Source organism: Adiantum capillus-veneris, chromosome 19 (genome assembly GCF_014529385.1).
Source record: "Adiantum capillus-veneris isolate H3 chromosome 19, ASM1452938v2, whole genome shotgun sequence".
NCBI classification, from domain to species: Eukaryota; Viridiplantae; Streptophyta; class Polypodiopsida; order Polypodiales; family Pteridaceae; genus Adiantum; species Adiantum capillus-veneris.
Genome location: NC_140949.1, coordinates 18,795,369 through 18,802,050, shown reverse-complemented (window position 1 = coordinate 18,802,050; position 6,682 = coordinate 18,795,369). Strand labels below are relative to the sequence as shown.

General features: G+C 41.9%; 1 pseudogene; it reads left to right on the top strand.

Moving 5' to 3' along the window:
• The first annotated feature begins 395 nt into the window (after positions 1 to 395).
• Positions 396 to 2,058, top strand: LOC147433655 (polyphenol oxidase 1-like; annotated as a pseudogene).
• Positions 2,059 to 6,682: the final 4,624 nt, after the last annotated feature.

Here is a 6,682-nt window from a genome sequence, read left to right as displayed (position 1 = left end):
CTGCATGATATCCAAAAAGCTCTACCTGTCGCTCACCGCCTTCTCTCTCTCTCTCTCTCTCTCTCTCTCTCTCGCTCGCGTTATCAACAGTTTTCTGACCATGATTGGTAACAGTGGTCCACAGAGACCAACATTGTCAGTGAAGGCAGAGGAAGGGAATTTTGTGGCCTAGCTCTCTAGAGTTGATGATGGCGATGAGGAGCTGATGGAATGGGAAGAGGAAGGGATGGGGCCTGAGAGGGAATGGCCGGAGAGATCGAGGAGCGTCATGTGTGGGGGAGAGATGGAGGAGCCTCAAGCGTGTGAGGGTAGCGAGCTCCAACGTGGCCATAGAGACGAAGGCCATAGAGCGTGAGAACATGGTGCTGGACTTTTTCTACCTACATGCGCTGTAGGCGGGAGGCGACGAAATGGCGCAAGAACGCCTGGATCAGCTGAACATGAGGAGGGATGTGCTTTTGCTGGCTCTGTCCGCTGTGCAAGCACTCCCTGCATCCGACAAGTGGTCTTTCTATCAGATAACAGGCATTCATGGCCTGCCTCATGCCCCTTTCGACGGCTTGGAGTCCTGAACAGTGGGGCAGCTACTGCCAACATGGCTCCCCTCTCTTCCCCACTTGGCACCACCCCTACGTGATGCAGCTCTTGGAATAGTCCATCATTCGCCAGGCCAAGGTCCTCGCCTCCATTTTCATCTCTGACTCCACGGAAGAGTAGGCCGTCCTAGCTCCGCTTCCCTTACTGGGACTGTGCTAACCAAACCACCCGCGTCTTAGGCCTTCTTGAAGTCTTCACCTCCACTGAAATCTCCCTTCTCTATACCTGGAATTCCTTTTTGAGCACCTCCATTCCCAACCCCCCTTAATCCTTCGTTGTCCCCATCGATGTTGCCAAGCCCTTCAACGCTTCTGATGTTTTCAACCCCACCGCCAGGCCCCACTACGTTGTGCCCGGTCAGGGTATCCCCTCACCCCTCAGCACTACCCTACTGTGCGCCATGTCACTGCCACCTACCAGTCCCAGAACGACAAGCTCAATGTCACTGTCATGCGCAATGCCAACACCACGCTGGTGGAGGGCGTGCACGCAGTCTTTCACCATAACCAATGGATGCCCTTCTCCAACCACTTCTGGTTCGAGAAAACGCATAAGTGGCAAACAGTATGGGCACTATGTATCGCTGGAGCTGGTGCACGACTGGTGTACACCATCGTGGGCGGCACGGGTGGGCATCTGGCTTACCCAAAAATTGTCGCCTTTGACCCCATTTTCTTCTTCCAGCATGCAAATGTGGACCGCCTTTTAGCTCTGTGGCAATACTGCTGCCCCCAAGCCTGGATTCCGCAAAAGCTGCTGCAGCTCAAGAGCGAGGGCCGAGAAGATGAGGAAAAGCATTAGCATTAGCGTTTCATTTTTTTATCTGTGCATGATGTCACTAGTCATTTTTGTGCTCTAGTTGCTGGCTGGATCTTCATGTCCCTTTGCTAACAGATTTGGGCATATTGTGTTGCATTTCTTTTTGTGTGGAGCTAGGAGGGAGAGCTCAAATGTGGTGCCAGGCTTCTCCGTAGGCCCAATTTTCTTCCCACACTTGGTTTACCTATTCATGGTTCACTTTCAATTTTCTATGTGTCGTTAACTCTAATAAGTAGCCAACCTACGAAGTTAATGTTGTTTTTAAACGATCAGTCTCTCCTCTCTCTATTTGTCCCTGCTCTTGCATTATCTCTCAGAAGCATATTTCCAAAAATCCTTTTATGATATGATCTATTTGCCATTTATTCTCCGATAAGTAGCCAACCTGTGAAATTAGCTTATCCCCCAAAAGCATGTTTCAGAAACTCCTTTTATGATATGGTGTATTTGCCATTAACTCTTTGATAAGTAGCCAGCCAACAAAATTAGGTTTTTAAAAAAAGATCACTACAAAATCAGTATTTTTAATGAAAATGATCTCTCTCTCTCTCTCTCTCTCTCTCTCTCTCTCTCTCTCTCGCTCTCGTAATAGTAGTATTTTTGTTCTAGTTCTTTTGTAACCAGACATGGTATCAAATTCACTATTTTGTAACAGATTGGTCTCATAGATTATTTTGGCCTTTTGAAGACATTAATACAACATTTCATTTCATATCTCTCTCTCTCTCTCTCTCTCTCTCTCTCTCTCTCGTGTTACCTTTTATCTCCCAGAAGCATATTTCTAAAAATCCTCTTATGATAAATCTTTTTGCCATTCAATGTTTATTCAATGTGGATTTTCTTTTTAGATGTTGGAAGTACCATATATATATATATATATCATAGGAAAATCAGCTTACTAAATATTGCCTTTTCAAAGTAATTTTCTTCTCTCTACCTTCTCTCTCACATTCTCTCCCTCATATTTTCTTGTAGTCTATCTGAAAAATGTATAGCTTAGATGTTTTATTATATGGTCAACTTTTCATCTAATATCTAATTATAGTTGAAATATCTAATATCTAGTTAATTACCAACAATCATTTGTGTTATTATGTGTGTTCTTAAAGTTCTAAAAAATCTATGTTGCTCTATCCCAAGTGAAAAAGCTATGTAGGACTTTGTGAAAGAAGAGCTCTTGACTGAATATTGCTCTCGCCTTGCTTTAGTAAAGGCCTTGCCAACACTTCTTGTTTTTTTAGATCTTTGACACTATGCACTCTTGTTTTGCTTTAAAGGGAAAAGTCTTGGCTAAGTAGGGGACTTAGAAGTAAACTTAGAATTTAGCAAATAGATATTCACAATTCTACTCCACCATGCAACATAAAATTTTGCTCTTGGTGTGATCACACAAAAGACGTGCATTGGATCCTCCATCCACCATCAATAACCCTACTTACCTAGCAATGTACAAAATAAAAATTTATCAAATTTTTTGGACTCAACCTCTTCATACAACTCTTAAAACTCTCTTTTGAATGCAATGACAATTACATGACACATTCCTATTTCTTCATTTCATTCCCACCTCCTCTTCTTCTCTTGTGGATTCCAAATATATTTCTACGAGGAGGCCTTGTGATTTTGTCACTTTTTTTTAAACTTTAGACTTTGTCTTTTTGTATTTTTGTAGTGAGTTTAAATGTGAATATTTTTTTTATAAAAAAACTCTTAGGTTCGATTCATGTTTTTCCACTATTTATTGGCGATGACCCTTCTCTTCCACCTACCACATTGATCTCGCAGAGTTTGTTGCTAGTAGTCGACTGATGTAAAGGGTTCACTCTCATGGTGCATGACAGGAGCTGCAAATTGCACAAGTCATGAGCGCGCAAGCGATGCAAATTGCACAAGTCATGAGCGCGCAAGTGATGCAAATTGCAAAAGTCAAGATGCAAGAGGAGAGAGAGAGAGAGAGAGAGAGAGAGAGAGAGAGAGAGAGAGAGAGGGAGGTCGTGTTTATTGTAAACATCACCAAGATAGGAGCGAGGGAAATTGTTTCAGGCATGAAAAGATTGCCACTTTGTCAGAAGCCGGACATAATTTTAAAGCTTGCACAAAAGAAATTATTTGCCATTGACCCTCGCAATGCTATCGTGCCTTGCTTCTGTCCCAGATGCTAGCACTTGGCATCTGCCTTTGAAATCTACAACCGCCTCCTTTCTTGTTTTCTACACGTGTCCCTCGGGGCCATCTCAACCCACCCCTTCCCTTTTCATTTCACTTCCTAACCTTACGACTGAATCTTGCTAGATACCGCCCAAATAAATTGAACCAAAATCGTTAATACATACTCTCTTTATACTAAAGGCAAAATATTTTCAATGTGTTTTTTAAAAAATGTCCCTCAAAGGATAAAGGTCGCTGCACACCCTTTGAGGATTTTTTAAAAAAAACTAGAGAGAGAGAGAGAGAGAGAGAGAGAGAGAGAGAGAGAGAGAGAGAGAGAGAGAGAGAGAGAGAGAGAGAGAGCATGAAACAGACAAATATGAATTTTTTTATCGATGAAAATAAGGGTAAACTTGGATTACTTCCGAATTATAGGTCAAAATTTGAAGATTTTATCGGTAATGACACTCTTCAATGTGTGTGTTTTTTTAAATGTCCCACAAAGGATAAACTTTAGTGCACACCCTTTGAGATAGATTTTTTTTTTCAAAACTACAAAAGGAAGGAGAGAGAGAGAGAGAGAGAGAGAGAGAGAGAGAGAGAGAGAGAGAGAGAGAGAGAAGAATAGAAAACTACATTTTTCCTAAACAGTGAAAATAAGGGCAAACTTGGATTACTCCCAATTTTTAGGTCAAAATTTGAATATTTTGTCGATAATGACACTAAAACTTGTGTAAATTTCCCAGCTTTTTTAAAAGCAAGCTCAAAATCTAGCCGAGATTCTACAATTTTAGCTAGTTATAATACACTCGACCCCGGTTTATTTCTAACCTTGAGAGAGTCTCTCACTTCTTTCTTTTAGCTCAAAATCTAGCCGAGATTCTACAATTTTAGCTAGTTATAATACAATGGACCCCGGTTTATTTCTAACCTGGAGAGAGTCTCTCACTTATTTCTTTAAAATTTCTATACACATCGAAGAGTTTCAAAAAAAAAGTCCATTCACTTTTGTATTTTGGAATGGCTTCACATCCCTTGTTACACTAGAGCACTTGCCCCACCCTCCTTTTGCAGATGGTTGTTAAGGATACTGCCACATTGGACTTGAAAACAAAAGCTGTGCATTTTTCTTAGCAAATGGGAGTAGCCCAGGTGGTTAAACCTTTGGCTTAGACCTTAGCCTATATTCACGAGCACATGTGTAGTATATTTTCATTTGTTTACTTCGAAGTAACCTAACAAAAAATCGATCCTAACTTCTTAGTTTTCTCCTGGGGGGGGGGGGAGAGAGAGAGAGAGAGAGAGAGAGAGAGAGAGAGAGAGAGAGAGAGAGAGAGAGAGACCATGTGTGAGGAGCCCTATCTTGTGCGCTATGGTCAAAGAGAGAAGAGAATGCATTTGCAACAAGAGAGAAAGAGCGAGGAGATCCGAAAGGAGAGACAAAGAGCCTGCGGAATGTTTGTGCTCTACAGCTCTCGGAGTCAAAACCTCAGAAGTCATGTCTCTTGAATAATGACGTGAAGACAAGAATCAACACACATAGATCATTGCTCTATTAGGATTTGAAGGTGGTTCTGCATATGCTAGAGAGAGAGAGAGAGAGAGAGAGAGAGAGAGAGAGAGAGAGAGAGAGAGAGAGAGAATATAGAAGAAAACTATAAACATGGTCCCTAGGTGGCATGCCCTCCTCTGCTTCATCCTTGATGTTGAGGATGGAACTCAAACCGCACGACATAGGACAACATGGGTCCATGCAATATAAATATTCGCTCGGATTTTGGTTCCGGATTTTGGTTCGCTCAGAAAATATCGCTCGGTGTATGGTAAGACTCCGTTCAGATCGAGGGGGGGAGTATATGTCTCATGAATTCAATGCATTTCTAGCTAGTCGTGGGATAAAACACCAATGTACAGTGCCTTATACACCTCAACAAAATGGTGTTGCTGAGAGGAAAAACATGTCACTTTAGAAAATGGCACGATGTATGGTCAAAAGTCAAGCTTTTCCGCATTCTTTGTGGCTTGAGGCCATCATGCGTGCCACTTATGTACTAAACACGTGTCCTACGAAAGCTTTGCAGTCTATTACTCCATATGAAGCCTTCTATTTTGGCACATGCATGTTTTTTCGCATATGCTTTGGTTGCCACAAACACAGTGTAGAAAATTGGATGATAAGGCTGTCAAATGTATTTTTGTTGGTTATAGTGCTGAGAGCAAAGGTCACAGGTTGTATCATCCACAAACAAAACGTATCCTGGTTTCACAGGATGTAGTGTTTGTGGAAGATTTTGTTCAACCCTTACTGTCATGTACTAGAGACAGTAATGTAAGCTCACAGGACATTTATGACACTTTGTTGCCTCTTTTCAGTGGTGGATATACGAATGTAAGTTCCAATGAGGCAAATGTATAGCCTATGGGGGTTTCTGAAATTGTTTTAGATCAGCCTATTTCTGATGCAGATGTACATGATGTACTTCATGTGGAAAGGGCTGAAAATGAGCACGCTAGAGGTATGCCAAAATGGCTGGTGCACACTTTGCGTGACAGTAAATTGGATGCACCTTTGTCTAGTCGTACTCGTTCAGGCTCTCGCCATGCATCTTAAGCATCAGATTGTTATGCTTTGGCTGTGTCTAGCTTACATGATGTTGAGGAGTTCTCTGTCTTTTGATGAAGCACGGAATTCAGAAAATTGGATAGTTGCCATGCAATCAGAATATGATGCACTTATAGAGAATGACACATGGACTTTATGTGATTTGCCTCCTGGCAAAAAGGCCATTGGTACGAAGTGGGTTTACAAGTTGAAACGCAAACCGGATGGTGAGATCGATCGCCCTAAGGCTCGACTTGTTGCAAAGGGTTATGCACAACAAAAAGGCATAGATTATGAAGAGACTTTTGCTCCCACTTGTCGTATGACTATTGTACATTTTCTATGTGCATTGGCAGCTCATTTTGGTTGGGATGTACATCAATCAGACATTGTTACTGCTTTCTTGAATGGTGACATGTTTGAGGAAGTTTATGTAACGCAGCCTCGCGGTTTTGTCATAAAAGGACAAGAGGACAAAGTGTGCAGATGTAACAAGGCTTTGTATGGGTTGAAGCA